The 18043-nt window shown below is 36.6% G+C and overlaps 1 long non-coding RNA gene across 2 annotated transcripts in view; it reads left to right on the plus strand.

Moving 5' to 3' along the window:
* Positions 1-18043, plus strand: part of LOC124555687 — a 53854-nt gene that overhangs the window by 13537 nt on the left and 22274 nt on the right. The window contains exon 3 of one of the 2 annotated variants that reach the window (XR_006968578.1): positions 134-1111. The exons of the other annotated variant lie outside the window; for it this stretch is intronic. This is a non-coding gene — a long non-coding RNA (uncharacterized LOC124555687). Of the gene's footprint in view, positions 1-133; positions 1112-18043 lie in introns of those variants that run through there. 2 annotated transcript variants of the gene reach the window in all.

The raw sequence follows: 18043 nt of genomic DNA on the forward strand, positions 1-18043 counted from the left end.
ATAGTTATAAAATGTAATATTCAGCATTTACAAATATGAAAGCTTATTTTAATTTAGTCCCTCAGTAATATTAGTTCCTTTACTAAGATCATTGTAATTGGTCCTGCATTGTCATGTGGATTATTGGTTGTAGGTGTGTGAACAGCATTTTCACCCTCATGAAATTATAACATCATCTCAAGATGTCAGAAGAAATGGAGACGTTCCTCGCACCCTTGCAAGACCAAGTTTGCTTTCAACAGCAGTTCTTCAGTTTTTCCGAGCTGCCCTCACTATTTGAGCAAACCTCCAAGCTACAGAATTGGCCCTGAGGTAAAGAGACAGAAACTTGAAGAGCAAAATATTCAGGCAGCTGTTCAGGATAGTCTGAAGGAAAGGGAAATATATTTAACAGCTCAGTCCATTGGATCACTGTATGAGTTAAAGGCAAAACTGTCAATGTTAACACTATCTGATTTCTGTAGTATCATTACAAAACCTACATCTGTATTGTTTGCAAAAATTCAGACAGTTCCTTCTCCTGTGATAAAATATTCTGTTCTTGTTAGTGAAGGCCTTGATGTATCCGTATTTGTCCTGAACAAGCAGAAAACAAAATAGGACTAAATGGCAACAAAGTTTTAACAAGGGTTTCAAGCATTCTTGAATTAGGTAGTGTGTTAGACTGTGTGGAAGAAGCTGACATGCAGATTAATGTTCCTAATATTATTGAACAAATTTTGAGTTATGTATGTGACATTCTGCAGACACTTAATTTATCTGAGTATGAAAAGAGCAAAAACATACACTTTATAATTGAACATTTGAAATTACTATCATCAAAGAAAATTTCATACACTCCATCATTCATGATATTTTCGTGTTTATCTTACAGTATTTCCCCATGTGCTTATAGGTTTAATAGAGATTATGGTTTTTTTGTAGGCCCTCATCCATCAACAATTCAAAGAGTGTGTTCTAGTATTAACATAGGCTCCCAGAAAGAGCAATATGAAAATAATTTTTTATCATATACAAGAGGTAAATTTAAATTTCATGAATCACATGAATATCATGTCAACCTTTTAATAGATGAGATACATCTAAAAGAATATTTTGACTATAAAGGAGGAAGTGTTGTTGGTATGGTTAATGGTGAATGCCTGACAGCAAATTCAGCATATGTTTTCATGATCAGCAGTATACTGACAAACGAACCTCCCATCGCACCCCCCCCCCCCCCCCCCCCCCCCTCAGATTTAGTTATTAGTTATAAGTTAGCACAGTGGATAGGCCTTGAAAAACTGAACACAGATCAATCGAGAAAACAGGAAGAAGTTGTGTGGAACTATGAAAAAAATAAGCAACGTATACAAACTGAGTAGTCCATGCGCAAGATAGGCAACATCAAGGATAGTGTGAGCTCAGGAGCGCTGTGGTCCCGTGGTTAGCATGAGCAGCTGCGGAACGAGGGGTCCTTGGTTCAAGTCTTCCCTCGAGTGAAAAGTTTAATTTTTTATTTTCAGACAATTATTATCTGTCCGTCCGTCTGTCCAATGCAAGGTAACTGCGCCGTAGTATGGAGGCGCTACATCTAAACAAACTTCGAAACACACGACGTCAATCGACTACAGCGTACGGAAGACAGAGTGTTCCTGCTAACGAGGCTCCCTGGCTGGTAGTTGACTGTTCGCTACTTTGGATGAGAGTGCATTAAATACGTGAGATGTATTCCATGGGCAATATGAATCCAGCAAATATAGTTCGCGACTTCAATAACAAGGTCAATGAATATTTTCCGAGTTGTAAGGAATCGGAAAGTTCCTTAAGTGATTGAACGATTGTCAAACATTTGTATGATTATTTCCTACATTTGTTGATAAACAGTACGTGTGGTGATGACGATACCTTGCTGATTGCTGCGGGGCTGTATGTACCAGATGATGAGATTGTTGACGATCCGTACGAAGAACACGAAGAGGAAATACTGTGACTTCAATCTGATGGTGTTTCTTTGGGTTACATGAAGGAAATGCTCCAATACAGGTTACTGTCCAAACCAATTAAAAAAGGCAAATATAGATTATGGAGTGAAGTAACAAATAAATTTAAGAAATTTAAAGGGATGGAGGAAAAAAGCACAATTAAATATTGCAAAGAAGTCGTGGAATGAGGTGGAACCCGAAGACAGAAGTTCAGTGAACTAGAAAACCATGTATACCAACAATTTATTAAAGCCAGAAATGAATTAAGTGCACTGCATGATACAGACCTACAGATTTGGGGATTGCATTACGCAAAACAAATCGGCCTGGACTTCAAGGCTTCATTTCATTGGCTTGTCACGTTCAAAAGAAAATACAAAATTACGTGCAGGAAGATTACGAAATATGTAAGCAAGAATTACACGAATAAACTGTAAGAACTTTTAGAGTGTTCCAAGACTTTTGTTACAGAAACTAACATCAGATTCCAACAGTATGATGACACATATATTATCAACGCAGATCAGTCCGGTTTTAACTATGAAATGAAATCGACCCGCACGTTATCGTTAGTTGGAGAAGGCGACACGGAATGTACTGTAGACCAGCTGCACGCCACTTCACATAGTTATACCATACAATATGCTCTGAACAAAGCAGGATTTCTTTTACCTACATTTTATTTATGTTTGACCGCAAATTCAGCAACAGGTGAATAGGGTACTTGCGCAAACGCCGAATGTAATTGTGAATTGCAGTGCATCGGGAAAATGGAGAAAAGACTAGTGAAAGACTTTAACGAACGTGTGATTGCTCCTTACGTGGACAAAGATTTTGCCTTACTCCTTGACAGCTATACAGGACAGATGGATCAGGCATTTTAGTGTGGGAGTAGACGTGATTACCATTCCTCCAGGTTGTGCACCTCTTGTGCAACCGTTAAATGTGTTTGGTTTTCAGCAAGTGAATTACTTTGTGAAGAGATTCTATGATTTTGCGAAGCTGCACAGGTACACAGAGCAGTATTGTTTACGTGATTGTGTGTCAATTATCAAAGTTCAGGCACTCATACATAATTAACTTCGCTCTCCAAAATTCCAGGACATGTTTGAATTTGCTTGGACATATGCAGGATTTGACAGTTTACACACGGAAAAATTTGAAAACATTAAAAACATATGTTTTGACAGAGCACAGGGAAAACTGTGTGACTGTGAAACTGTTGCATTCATTTGTTGCAGTTTTTGTGACAAACTCTTATGTTTTCATCACTTTTTTGGGAGTGATTATCACATCCACAAGAAAACCTAAATCGGGCAAGGTAGAAGAATCTTTTTACCCATTCGCCAAGTGTACAAGTTAGGTGGGTCGACAACATATTCCTGTCATGTGACACACATGCCGTCACCAGTGTCATATAGAATATATCAGACGTGTTTTACTGTGGAGGAATCGGTTGACCTATGACCTGGCAATCAAATGTTTTCGGTTCCCATTGGAGAGGCACGTCCTTTCGTCTACTAATCGCACGGTTTTGCGGTGCGGTCGCAAAACACAGACACTAAACTTATTACAGTGAACAGAGACGTCAATGAATGAATGGACAGATCATAACTTTGCAAAAATAAAGAAAGTAAACTTTTCACTCGAGGGAAGACTTGAACCAAGGACCTCTCGTTCCGCAGCTGCTCATGCTAACCACGGGACCACGGCACTCCTGAGCTCACACTATCCTTGATGTTGCCTATTTTGTGCATGGACTACTCAGTTTGTATATTTTGCTTATTTTTTTTCATAGTTCCACACAACTTCTTCCTGTTTTCTCGATTGATCTGTTTTCAGTTTTTCAAGGCTTATCCACTGTGCCAACTTATAACTAAATCTGAGGGGGGTGTGATAGGGAAGTTCCCTTGTGAGTAACTTTAAAGATGTTCATATTTTACCAGTCAAGAAATTAACAGGTGATAATTTGCATCAATGGATCAAAAGAATTATATTGGGTCTTGAAGATACAGGACTCAAAGTACTGTCTGTAATTTCAGATAATAATTCTATTAATAGAAGGGCAATGTCATCATTTTCAATTACCTTTCCAGTCTCTTATGTATATAACCATCCTAAAGATTCAATCAGATCATTGTTTTTTGTAATTGACTCTGTATACATTATGAAGTGCATTTGGCACAACTGGTTAAAGCAAAAAAATAATTCCTGTGTGATTTATCCCACATTTCAAAAAAATTATTCTTGCATACATTATGCCTGTTTTGATACCTTACTGAGGCTATATGACTTTGAACATGAAAAACTGGCAAAATATTGTTATGGTCTGACTTTGAAAGCTATGAGACCAAATAACTTTGAAAAACAAAATGCTAAACTAGCTCTGCAAATTTTCAGTGATGTCACAGCTAATGCCCTTCACTGGGTCGAAAACACTCCTTAGATCACTGTGTGGAAACAGCAAATTACATTAGTTTGTTTATCAAATGGTGGAAAATAGCTAATGTGAAAACACCATTTAAAGGTAATAGGTTAAACGACGAATTCGTGAGCCCTTTAAAACAATGTACAATAGGTGACCCCAAGTAGTATGCATGTCTTACAGGAATGTTAGAATGACTAAGCAGATGGGGAAAAAATAAACATCCGATATCCTGAGGGCTCACTAACAAAAGAAACATGTTCAACATTAATTCAGACAACACCGGCCTTTATAAAATTGTCTGAATATGATATTAATGAGTTGCAGTTTTCCTACTTTGTACCTGGAAAATTTCAAACTGATTTGCTCGAAGAGAGATTTGGAAAGTATAGGCAGTTATGTGGAGGTCAGTACAATGTAAGAAGCTTTGCTTGCAGTCTGTAATTAGGCTAAATTTAAAATCAACTGTTTTTGGAGAAATAAGTATACAGTCCATACATGATATTTTCTCAGATGGCCCAAATACTAACATTGAGATTCCTTCCATATATGATGAAATAGTAGTCAATCCATCAGAAGTTACTGAAAATTCCAGTGAAGATTTGCCTGTTCTTACATATACAGCAGGGTATTGTTGCTACTCTGTTTTGAAAAATACAAAATGTGAGTTTTGTAAAGATATTCTGGTGTTATCTAACATTTTAGATGATCAAGAAATGTATTCCCTAATACAGAATATAAGTAGAGGAGAACTACTCATTCCTTGCTCTCAAATTATCAGTGTGGTTGTCACTACTTACCTGACTGTTATGAAATTGTGTCATAAATTTGAAGCTGAGTTCCTTAAAATACCAAACCAAAGAGAACTGGATTCCCACCTGGCTTGGAATTCAGTTTTAATGAATGAACTGCTCTGGGAAAGAGAATGTGATAGTCACAGTGCTCATTGCAAAAAAGTAATATGGATTTCAACCATTGTATTTCTTAATCATTTCACCAAAAAGAAATATCAACACATTGTGAAGGATGCTGTCCCTAGAAAGAAAAAAATATTCAACAGAAGTAAGTGAAGGCTGAATTGAACTTTAATTGTAAACAGCATGCTGAATTTATGCAGATTGAATACATATTGTACACACAAGTTGTAAGAATATTTTTATTCATTAGTACCCTGTATTTCTCTGAACTATTGTGATTAATAAAGCCATTACTTAAAAAAGAAGACTGATTAATTGGTCTGTGCATGTGAAATCAACCATTGGTCTGGTTCTTGAAACCGTAGATTTTCATAAATTTTTTGTGCATCATGTTCAAATTTGCTCCAGTTATCATTAATTTCCATTTTGATGATTTGAAACAAATGCAAACAGTGAGTATCCCACTAGCTCCAGCTATAATACAATTTTTTGGCCTTAATACAGCAAAGTTTGAGAATGCAATTTGATCTGAAAAGATTGTATACTTCTCGTGAGTTTCCTTAAATTAATCTGTTTTGAACATACATATAATCTGTTTTGAACATACATATAATCTGTTTTGAAAATACATATAATCTGTTTTGAAAATACATATAATCTGTTTTGAACATACATAGGCTTGCTATCATCATCTTTTCCCATAGAAATGTAATCATGTTAGTCAGCCATTCACCTGCTAGTATTATCATTACAATGAAACTCTTTCACTAACAGAACAGTTTTACCAAACAAAGAATGTCCAGATTTAGGGTCAAAAGTAAAGAGTTAACCCTTTTCTTCCACTATTTTTTTTTTTTTTTTTTTTCCATACCCTGCAGTTGCTTACTCCAGACTCTTTTTCTGTATGAGTTATGTAGGAAAGTCAACACTGAGAATTTTTGATTTTTACTAGTTGTGTTTAAACTTGTCAATCATTTGTGTTTGTGTATCATCACAGCCAAGTATTTCCTGGTTTTCACCAGTTTTTTCCTGAAAGAAGGTTTCACTTAATTACAATGTTATTTTGTCAGCTTTATATTTACATTATTTTTTGAGATGATACATTTCTTTATTACTGAGGATTTCTGTAATGAAGGCAGACAATTTCAACAAATACAAGCCTTCTTCAGCATCCACAAACTCAGGGCCATTAGACATGCTTCAAATCAGTTGTACCATTCCATAAGATTTTTTGCTTACAATTATCAGTAGTTCAGATTTTCTTTCATTAGATTATTTCACTCTACATGAAGTCTTTCTTAAATACGCAAGTTCAGATTAACCGTCCATGAGTTACATTTCCACGACATTTACTTATGCAGTGTAAGTTTCTTTCTAAGGGATTACAACAAAATTTTGACCACTTTTTTATCCACAGTTTGTCTTCTTAAGAAATCATAGAAGGATAAATCATAATTATCAAAAAGATGAAACAGATAAGAGATACAAAAATTTAAAATTTCTTAGTTTAAAGCAACACTTTTTAAATAACCATTATTCAAACACAGTAATGCCTACCAGTGAAGTTTAGTGCTGGAGCCTTCAGAATGTACTGAATCTTATTTCATGCTGTGGAAAATGCCACTACTACTATTTTTAAAAGGCTGCTGTATGTATGCTTGACTTGTGCATTACATGTGTTGCATTGCTGCAACCTGCTCCCCTTTCTTCTTCTAGTCCTTTGTTAATTTTCTTTCAACAATTGATTTCTCCTGAAGCTCATTATTGTGTCAATAAAATTGAATGGTTTTGTTTTATTATTATTTATTCCATAGTATTTATTTTCTGTTGGTAGTTACAATTTTTAAGCCAAACAGCTTTAGAAGCTGATCTGACACCCGCTGAAGACACCTTGTAAATAAGGCAAATTGGGTCTGTGTGCACGAGTTAAATAAAAAACACTTAATGTGCAGCTTGCAAAAGGCCTTTTTCTTTTAAACTACTGCAATTTATATACAGCCTCTGCAAAAACTGCTACCACAAGTAACTTGTTTATTTCATTTTAACGTAACTCCCATGAACCAGTGTGCAAAAGTTGTAATACAGTTGGCAAAGCAAATTGCAGTAAAATAAAATTTATTTCAATATGTTCCCACTGGCATACCATCATGAGATTTGGTGCATACATTAAAAATAGTGTGTAAGTAACAATTTTAAAGAAACTCTAATTTTGAAATTTTAAGGATTAAAAAAATTGGTTTGGAAGAATTCAGCATTTTTGTGAATCTAGTAAAGTAGCACACATCTTTAAGATAAAGTGGTACAAATTGGTCTGTAAGTCAAATGGTTTTGGGGTTGTGGCCTTTTTAAGGTTTGAAAGCAAGACAAAAATGGCAGAATTTTGATCATTTTAAAAATTAACTCTAAAATAAAAAGCACAAAAAATATTAAATTTTGGATTTTTCATAATTTTGTTAGAATAAAATGAGATATGCAAAATTCCGAATCATCAATGTTAAATTAAATTTTGTGTTGATGGAGTTCACATGGAAAGATCTTCATGTTTTTATTATTAAAACTGCTAATTTGTGTGTAGTTAAGAACATATTATTGGCCTAATGAAGCCATCAATCCCGTTACAAGTTTTGGACTTGTAGTGTAAAAACAGGTAAGTTCCAATGTATTAGCATGTGAAATAATTGATATTAGAGAAATTTTGCTGAGATAGGATGTACGACACTAGAAATATAATATGTAGCCAGAGAAAAGTGTTTCTAGAAGTGCCTGCCAGCAGAAGCTGCTCTTGGTTGGACGGAACTTGTATGACTACTCTTGGCAGACGAGCTGCTCACTGCATAGGCCTTCTCTCTAGGTGGCATTGGTTCTAGCTGCATGGAACCAAACAAATAAGCATTTTGTCTATTGAAGCCTTTTGGGGACTTCAGAATGACTTGTTCATACTCTGTATAAGCTTCTGCCCAATCTTTTTAGAACATTTACAGGAAGCTCCAACTAAATTTCTCACTACTCCTTGCAAGTTTGTTCTGTTGTTGTTGTTGTTGTTTGTTACTAGCTTTTTTCTTTTTATTGATGTTTTCAATATGACGTCTTTATTCCTAGGGTCAGTTCTGTTGCGATTGTCTTCATTCTATTACAAAAATATTTTTGTATGGATAGTGTATTATTAAAAAAGTGGTGTTAACCAATAAAATGGTAACCTCATCAATGATAAGATGAATAAAATGGTAACCCATAAATATGAGAATATTTCTTTTTGTAAACGTCCCATCATTTACAGAGGACAATGTGGTTGCATTAAAGGAAGTGTTGACTCTACCTTCATATCAAGATCTTTAAAAAAGTTGAATAAATACATAGTCTAACTAGCTATCACAAAGATAATAATAACCAGCAAATAACAACATGAAGTGCAAAACCAAATTTTTATTGCGTAGGTAACCGAATTGCTTCTCTTCATCAACTTAATGATCACCAATTATGATAAATTACTCACTGTTCTAGTCATCCTCCGACACCCAATGAACATTCAGCAGTTTTCTCAGTGCACTGCTGTGAATGTCTTGGCCATTGCAAGTGTTAAACCTGGTTGTGGCAGTTATTCAGTGACCTTTTATTCAGTTTGTTGGGATTTGTCATGCTTGATGGTGGTGGTAAGCGACAAATTCTCTATAAGCGAGTGAGAGAGATAATTTCTTGAAGCACGAAGCATCAAACAGTGGACCTGTCACAGATGTTCCCAGATATCAGGAATGCACTGTAGAAACGAGTCATGTCAGCTTGAGAACTGTTCAGTGGATTGCCAGAGAAAGTAATTTATCTGTCCAGAGGAGTGGAAGCCCAGTTTTCAGGTCGCCAGGGAAACATCACAGTTGTGAGAAGCCTGTCACGAATTTTGACGATTTGGACAAAGATGGTATTAGACAAGTTGTGCTAAATATGTACACGACAAGCAATTTTCCTACTGTTAAAAGAGTTATGTTGAAAATTCATGAAACTATAAATTTCAAAGATAGTGTTACCTCAGTGCATTGGGTTCAAATATGTAAATACAAATTACGAAGAAAGTTTTTAATGGAACATTCTGATATCTCTGCTTAAAGGGCACAGTTTTTGATAAGCATTCTTGAAATAGAAAATATGGCAATCAGAACTTTTTTACTTGAACGAAACATGGGTAAACCAGAATCCTACAAGGAAAGCGTGTTGGAAACGGATTGATGGTTTGGGTGGTTTTTAAGTGCCAGTTGTTGATGAATAATTGTGCTTCACACTGGTTCGGCTTCCGGATTCATTACAGAAAGAAAATTAGTGTTCCAGGCAAAAAAGGGCAACCCAAGTGAAAATCATTCTGAAATGAACTCGAAGACGTTTACATTATGGTTTAGGAAACAGATTATTCCTTACTTGCCTGGAAACTCAGCGATTGTTATGGACAACACGAGTTGTCACTCAGTTGTTGTTGACAAGGCTTGTACAACAAGTACAAAAAAAAGCCGATATGCTGTGGCTTGAAAGTAAGATAATTTCGCACACTGCCCGTCAGACTCGGACTGAACTGTTAAATCTTGTAGAGCTTCATAATTCTTATGTGAAAGTGTATGAAATAAATTGTATTACACAGGAAAATGGACGTACAGTTTTGCACTTGCCACAACAACATTGCCAATACAATGTGATAGAGCTCATGGGGCCCAAGTGAAAAAGGGTATTTCACAGCATGAAACACAACATTTAAAATTGCTGACACAGAGAGGCTTTCGCATGAAGCACTAGACAGCATAACACCTTCAGCATGGGCCAAATGTGTTTGGAATGCAGAACAGCTACAGGAGTAGGACATGGACACTGAAATTTTAATTGATAATCTGTTTGACCCCATCGTCATCACTCTAAGATGAGATGAGTCAGACACTGACATGACTGCAGTGACTAAAAGCAACTGAAGGTGAGTTGCAGTTTTGACAGTAAAATTGAGGTATATTCTTCTTTTGCAATTGTAATAAGTCTTATTTATACCAGCTACATTTGGCTTTATTTTGAAGCATCTTCAGTGGACAGTATTTTGGCTTCTGTACTGCCACTTGATTATCTGTTGTAGTTTTGTACATCACAGCAGTTGTAAAATCATATTTAACATTTGTCTTGACAAATCTATATTTTAGCAAATAATTGCTGTTGGTGTATGACACACACTCAAATAAGCTCATTTTTTGGCACATTGAACTTCACTAACACACTACAAATTTTAGCCTTTATGTTTTTAAGAGTCCACAACTGACTTCGTATACTTTATCAACTGTTTTAGTGGAGCTGCTTTAAAAAAGCAAAATGTGTATTATTTCAGTCAGAATGTTATATAACATGTAGTTTGTGATAGATTGTGTCCATGTTGGAAGTAGGTAAGCGCTGCACATCAGCAATTTTTTGGTGGTTTATGGAAATAACTATCTGTAAACTTGAATTTTGTCATTGGACACAAGCATTCGTGCTTCCTTGTACATAAATGCTCAGGATGAAGCATCTCAACTTGCTGTGCCAGACGACATTTCATGTCTCATTCCTGTTGATCTGACTATCTCATAGTGGTAGTCATGAGGTAGTAGGAGCTTAAGTCTCAGACAAATCGCAACAAACTGAATAAAAATTCACCAAATAACTTTCTCTGCTGCCCGCTACCCCGTAAACACAAGTTTAAGAACTGTTTGGCGTCTAGAGCTCTATGTGCATACCCGAGCTGTTGTTTGCAACTGGCAACGCTGCAGTCCCCGTTTGTACCTCTACACTGTGCGGACCTGCACGGCCCACCATCATTCATTGATTCAACTATAGCCTTCCTTTGATTTGCTCTCAACCAATATTGTGTACTCATTAGAAGGTTCATTCCATTCAACAGATGCTGTAATTCTTCTTCACTTTCGCAGAGGCTAGCAACGGCATCAGTGAATGTCGTCATTGATATCCCTTCCCCTTGAATTTTAATCTCTCTTGAACATTTGTTTTATTTAATTTTTGTGTGTGTGTGTGTGTGTGTGTGTGTGTGTGTGTGTGTGTGTGTGTGTGTGTGTGTGTGTGTGTGTGTATATATATATATATATATATAATCTGTTGCAGTTATGGCTTCTTCAATGTGTATACGGGGTGAGAGGCTAAGTCCCTGTCTTACACCCTTTTCAATCCAAGCATTCTCGGTCTTCCGCTCTTGTGTTTCCCTCTAGGTTTGTGTGTGTTTCCCTATAACTTAACCCAATTTTTCTCAGAATTTTGAACATCTTGCACCATTTTACATCGTCCAGTGCTTTCTCCATGTCAACAAAGCCTATGAATATGTCTCGATTTTTCTTCGGTCTTGCTTCCATTATCGACTGCAACATCAAAACTGCCTCTCTGGTGCCTTAACCGTTCCTAAAGCCAAACTGGTCAACATTTAACAGATCGTCAATTTCCTTTTCCATTCTTCTGTGTATTATTGTCAGCAACTTGGACGTACTCGCTGTTAAGCTCATTGTGTGATAACTCTCGCACTTGTCGGCTCTTGCAATCTTTGGAATTGTGTGGATGATTTTTCCGTAAGTCTTACAGTATATTGCTCATCTCGGACATTCTGCATGTCTGTATGAATAGTTGTTTTGTTGCCACCTCCATGAATAATTTTAGAAATTCCATTGGAATGTTATCTATACCTCCTGCCTTATTTGATCTTAAGTCTTCCAAAGCTCTTTTAAATTCTGACTTTAGTACTGGATCCCCAGTGTCTTCCCTGTTGATTCCTGTTTCTTCTTCTATTCTGTCTTAGGCAAGTCCTCCCCTTCATAGAGGCCTTCAGTGTGCTCTTTCAACCTGTCTGCTTTCTCCTCCGTATTTAACACTGTTCACATTGCACTCTTAATGTTACCATCCTTGCTTTTAATTTCACCAGCTATAGTTAATGTAGTTGCACTGCATGCTATCTTTTGGGTGTTTGACATCTTAACCTTGTAAAATTGCATTGCAGAGTGACAGTATCACTGATAGTGTATGTCGCTTTGATATAGTGAAGGTTGGGCAAACCAGTATTTTCAATAAATACTGAGCGTGTGCAAGCCCCTTTATGGAGCAGCCACAGTAGCCACACCATCAAAGTATGGCTATCACGTTTGCTAGTACCCTAGTGCTCTGGGATAAACCATTGTAGATATGGTACATATTGCCTAGTGCAGCTTTCATGTTGAGAAATTTTGGTGCATTTTTGTGAAAGGGGAAATTTACAGGAGATTAGTACTGTGTACGTTTCATAATCATATCCGACTCATGAACAAATTTAGAAAGTCAGTACTAATGCAGTGTGTCTTTAGTGATCATTTCTTATATAAACATGCATAGTTAATGCGGACAGTGGAAACATACAGGCAGCAATGGCTCTATAGGCATAGCACCCCAATATTTTTGCAGACTCTGCTACCTTGGCTGAATGAATGGTAGACAGGGAAGGATAACTTAAAAAACTGAGGCTCTGCATGAAACTTTTAGGGAATGCTAAACAAACAGTGTTGTCAAGGCAGTAACCAAATTATTTTCCTTTGATTGAAAGTATAATTCACTGGTTATACTTTTAGTCAAAAACAGGCAACAGTTGCCATTTTAATTGTTACCATACACACTCTACTCATCCTTGATTATGTTTTAAAAAATTTGTTGTTAGTAAACTGAAGGTGCTTCAACATCATGAAAGGGCAGTGGCCACAAAAGGCATGAATGATGATATTTAAGAGGAAGAACTGAATGCACTGGGGAGGCAGCAACGTCCAACAGTAAACATGGATATGGCAGGGGGATCATCAGCATCACTTTCAGCTTAAGATTCACATGTCACATTAATTTTATTTCTTTATTTACTCATCAAGTTCCATAGGACCAAATTGAGGAGCAAGTCTCCAAGGTCATGTAACGTGTCAGTACATGAAATTGCAACATAAAAGTAACTACAAATAAAAATAAAATGTTTATGAACCCGAAAAGGTCAATCCATAAGTTTAACTAAATGCAATCAACAATACAACAAGAATCATCTAATTTTCAGGAAACTCCCTGACAGAATAGGAGTGACCCATGAGGAAACTCATTAGTTTTGATTTGAAAGCACTTGGATTACCACTAAGATTTTTGAATTCGAGTGGTAGCTTATTGAGAATGAATGCAGCAGTATACTGCACACCTTTCTGCACAAGAGTTAAGGAAATCTGATACAAATGCAGGTTTCATTTCTGCTGAGTATTAACCGAGTGAAAGGTTTGGTTTTCTTCAAGCATAGAAATAGGTCTAAAATTATCTAAATTATCCCTTTCTCCCTTTTTATAAAGGGGTTTTACTACTGAGTACTTCAATCATTCAGGAAACTAACATGTGCAGCACAGTACTTTAATATTCTGCTAGGCACTCCATCATAATGATGAAAGTGCTTAGTCTTCAGTGATTTAATTATTGACTCAATCTCTCCCTAGTCTGCACCACAGAGAAGTATTTCAGACATCAATCTCGGAAAGGCATTTGCCAAGAAAGTTATATGATTCCATGTAGAAACTAACTTTTTGTTTAATTCACCAGCAATGCTCAGAAAATGATTGTTAAATACTGTACATATATCTGATTTATCAGTAAGATAAATATTTTTACTACAAACTGACTTTATAGTAAAAATATTTCCTTGACAACATTACTGGCTTGGAATCAGGAGAAACTTTCTTGGTTATGGATGAAAATATGAAGTAGTATTGTCATTGTAAATATTAAAATAACAATATAAGAATAAAAGTAAATACATAATCAACAAAATGCATCACGTCCCAGCAGGAACTGTGACGAAACACAAAAAATGCAGTACTTCAGAAAAATTTACTTAAAGAACTATACAACACTAATATTGAAATAGTATACACTGCTTTTAAATTCCAGTTAAGTATTTAAGGACATTATTATGATGTATAGAGTAGTAATATTTTAATTGTACCCATATTATGTGATAAACTCAAAACTACCATCTTTCAACTTATGTCACTTTCATTCCTGGTTATGTGATATAGCTCAGTGATAGTAACATAACTGAATTATCTTTACATATTCTGTTAATCATTCATTAAAAGCTTACAAACTGCAGGAAATATTTAAGGTTCGGCCTGCTTTGAAATATGAAATAAATATGCAAGGCTTTGATAGAAATCTCATGTTGCGAGAAAACAAAGAGTAACTGAAAGTCTTTGCTTCATGGGGACTGCTTGTCTGAAATTTGTGTTTCTCTTTGAAACAACTGGCACTATAATATTTATCATAATTTCAAAATCTGACAGTGAAATCGTAGTGAAGTTACGAAAGCCAGAACAGTCTTCCAGATTCAGCTCACTAAGCATGTCATTCACGCCACTTAGTCTTAGAGTATGTTTTGGTGCACTGACAATGACTACGTCATTTTCTCTGTCGACTTAATTCATTGAGTATCAGTAATGCAGCACCAAATGTCATTAAGACATAGCGTAGCTCTTCATTGAAATTGTTGTTATGGTCTTCTGCCCAGAGATTGGTTTGATGCAGCTCTCCATGATACCCCATCCTGTGCAAGGTTCTTCATCTCTGAATAACTACTGCAACCTATATCTTTCTGAAACTGCTTAGTGTATTCATCCCATGGTCTCCCTCTGTGATTTTTACCCTCCACACTTCCCTCCAATACTAAATTGGTGATCCCTTGATGTCTCAGAATGTGTCGTACCAACCGATCCCTTCTTCTAGTCAATTTGTGCCACAAACTCCTCTTCTCCCCAATTCTATTCAATACTTCCTCATTTGTTATGCGATCTACCCATCTAATCTTCAGCATTCTTTGTAGCACCACATTTCAAAAGCTTCTATTCTCTTGTTGTCTAAACTATTTATCATCCATGTATCGCTTCCATACGTGGCTACACTCCATACAAATACTTTCAGAAACGACTTCCTGACACTTAAATCTATACTCGATGTTAACAAATTTCTCTTCTTCAGAAACGCTTTCCTTGCCATTGCCAGTCTCCATTTTATATCCTCTCTACTTCGACTGCTAACAGTTACTTTGCTTCCCAAATAGCAAAACTCATTTACTACTTTAAGTGTCTCATTTCCTAATCTAATTCCCTCAGCATCACCTAATTTAATATGACTACATTCCATTGTCCTCGTTTTGTTTCTGTTGATGTTCATCTTATATCCTCCTTTCAAGACGCTGTCCATTCTGTTCAACTGCTCTTCCAGGTCCTTTGCAGTCTCTGACAGAATTACAATGTCATCTGCAAACCTCAAAGTTCCTATTTCTTCCCCATGGATTTTAATTCCTACTCCGAATTTTTCTTTTGTTTCCTTCAACGCTTGCTCAATATACAGATTGAATAATATTGGGGACAGGCTACACCCTGTCTCATTCCCTTCCCAACCACTACTACCCTTTCATGCCCCTTGACGCTTACAACTACAACCTGGTTTCTGCACAAATTGTAAATAGCCTTGTGCTCCCTGTATTTGACGCTTGCCACCTTCAGAATTTGAAAGAGAGCATTCCAGTCAACATTGTCAAAAGCTTTCTCTAAGTCTACAAATGATAGAAAAGTAGGTTTGCCTTTCCTTAATCTATCTTCTAAGATAAGTCATAGGGTCAGTATTGCCTTGCATGTTCCAACATTTCGACAAAATCCTAACTGATCTTCCCCGAGATTGGCTTCTACAAGTTTTTCCATTCGTCTGGACAGAATTCATGTTAGTATTTTGCAGCCGTGACTCATTAAACTGATAGTTCGGCGTAATTTTCACATCTGTCAACATCTGCTTTCTTCGGGACTAGAATTCTTATATTCTTCTTGAAGTCTGAGGGTATTTCGCCTAGCTCATACATCTTGCTCACCAGATCGTAGAGTTTTGTCATAGTTGGCTCTCCCAAGACTATCAGTAGTTCTAATGGAATGTTGTCTACTCCCAGGGCCTTGTTTCAACTTACAGCTTTCAGTGTTCCTTTCATCAATTAAATTCAATATCTCTGCTGTTACCTAAGGATTTCTACTAGCCCTCATCTTTTTACCTACTTGATCCTCTGCTGCCTTCACTATTTCATCTCTCAAAGCTACCCATTCTTCTTCTACTGTATTTCCTTCCTCCGTTCTTTCTTCTACTGTATTTCTCTCCTCCGTTCCCTAATGCTCTCTCTGAAATTCTCTACAACCTCTGGTTCTTTCAGTTTATCTACGTTCCATCTCCTTAAAAGTGCCACGTTTTTGAAGTTTCTCAAGTTTTAATCTACAGTTCATAACCAATAAATTGTAGTCAGAACCCGCATCTGTCCCTGGATATGACTTAAAATTTAAAACCTGGTTTCTAAATCTCTGTCTAACCATTGTACAATCTATCTGAAATCTTCCGTGTCTCCAGGCCTCTTCCACATGTACAACCTTCTGTCATCATTCTTGAACCAAGTTTTAGCTATGATTAAGTTATGGTCTGTGCAAAATTCTACCAGGTTGCTTCCTCTTTCATTCCTTACCCCCATTCCGTATTCACCTACTACTTTTCCTTATCTTCCTTTTCCTGCCATAAATTCCAGTCGCCCATGGCTGTTAAATTTTCGGTATCCCTTCACTATCTGAATAATTTCTTTTATTGCATCGTAGATTTCTTCAATCTCTTCATCATCTGTGGAGCCCGTTGGCATATAAACTTGAACTACTGTGGTAGGTGTGGGCTTTGTATCTATCTTGGCTACAATAATGTATTCATAGTAGCTTTCCCGCGCTCCTATTTTTTTTTTATCCATTATTAATCCTACTCCTCCATTACCCCTATTTGATTCTGTATTTATAACATTGTATTCACCTGACAGGAAGTCTTGTTCCTCCTGCCACCGAACTTCACTAATTCCCACTATATCTAACTTTAATCTATTCATTTCCCTTTATAAATTTTCTAACCTACCTGTACAATTAAGGGATCTGACATTCCACGCTCCGAGCTGTAGGATGCCAGTTTTCTTTCTCCTGATAACAACGTTCTCCTGAGTACTCCCTGCCCGGAGATCTGAATGGGAGACTATTTTACCTCCAGAATATTTTACCCAAAAGGATGCCATCATCATTTAACCATACAGTAAAGCTTGCTTGCCCTTAGGAAAAATTATGGCTGTAGTTTGCCCTTGATTTCAGCTGTTCGCAGTACCAGCACAGCGAGGCTGTTTTGGTTCCTGTTAAAAGTCCAGATCAGTCAACCATCCAGACTGTTGCCCCTGCAACTTCTGAAGAGGCTGCTGCTCCTCTTTAGGAACCACAAGTTTGTCTGGCCTCTAAAAAGATACCACTCCATTGTGGTTGCACTTACGATACATCTATCTGTATCGCTGAGGCATGCAAGCCTCCCAACCGATGGCAAGGTCCATGGTTCATGGAATGTTGCACAAGCTCACCACAGCAGATGATGCGAATACACTTGTTAGTCACTAGTGTTGAGATAGACACAAACAATGAACAAGGTTGTCAACATTTGGTTGAACATGTTGCAAATAGAAACCCGTTTTCTGCTTCATTGTAAACATGCCTTAATATAACCACCATATCTGATTAGCAAGAGTAATAACAATGTGATCTTAGATATTACTCACTGGCTCTTTGCAGTTTATAAAGAAACAATTGCTGCAAATGCCATTATCTGCAGTATGGGTAAGGCATTCGAAAAGTTAACAGCCAAATACAAAGAAT

Source organism: Schistocerca americana, chromosome X (genome assembly GCF_021461395.2).
Source record: "Schistocerca americana isolate TAMUIC-IGC-003095 chromosome X, iqSchAmer2.1, whole genome shotgun sequence".
NCBI classification, from domain to species: domain Eukaryota; kingdom Metazoa; phylum Arthropoda; class Insecta; order Orthoptera; family Acrididae; genus Schistocerca; species Schistocerca americana.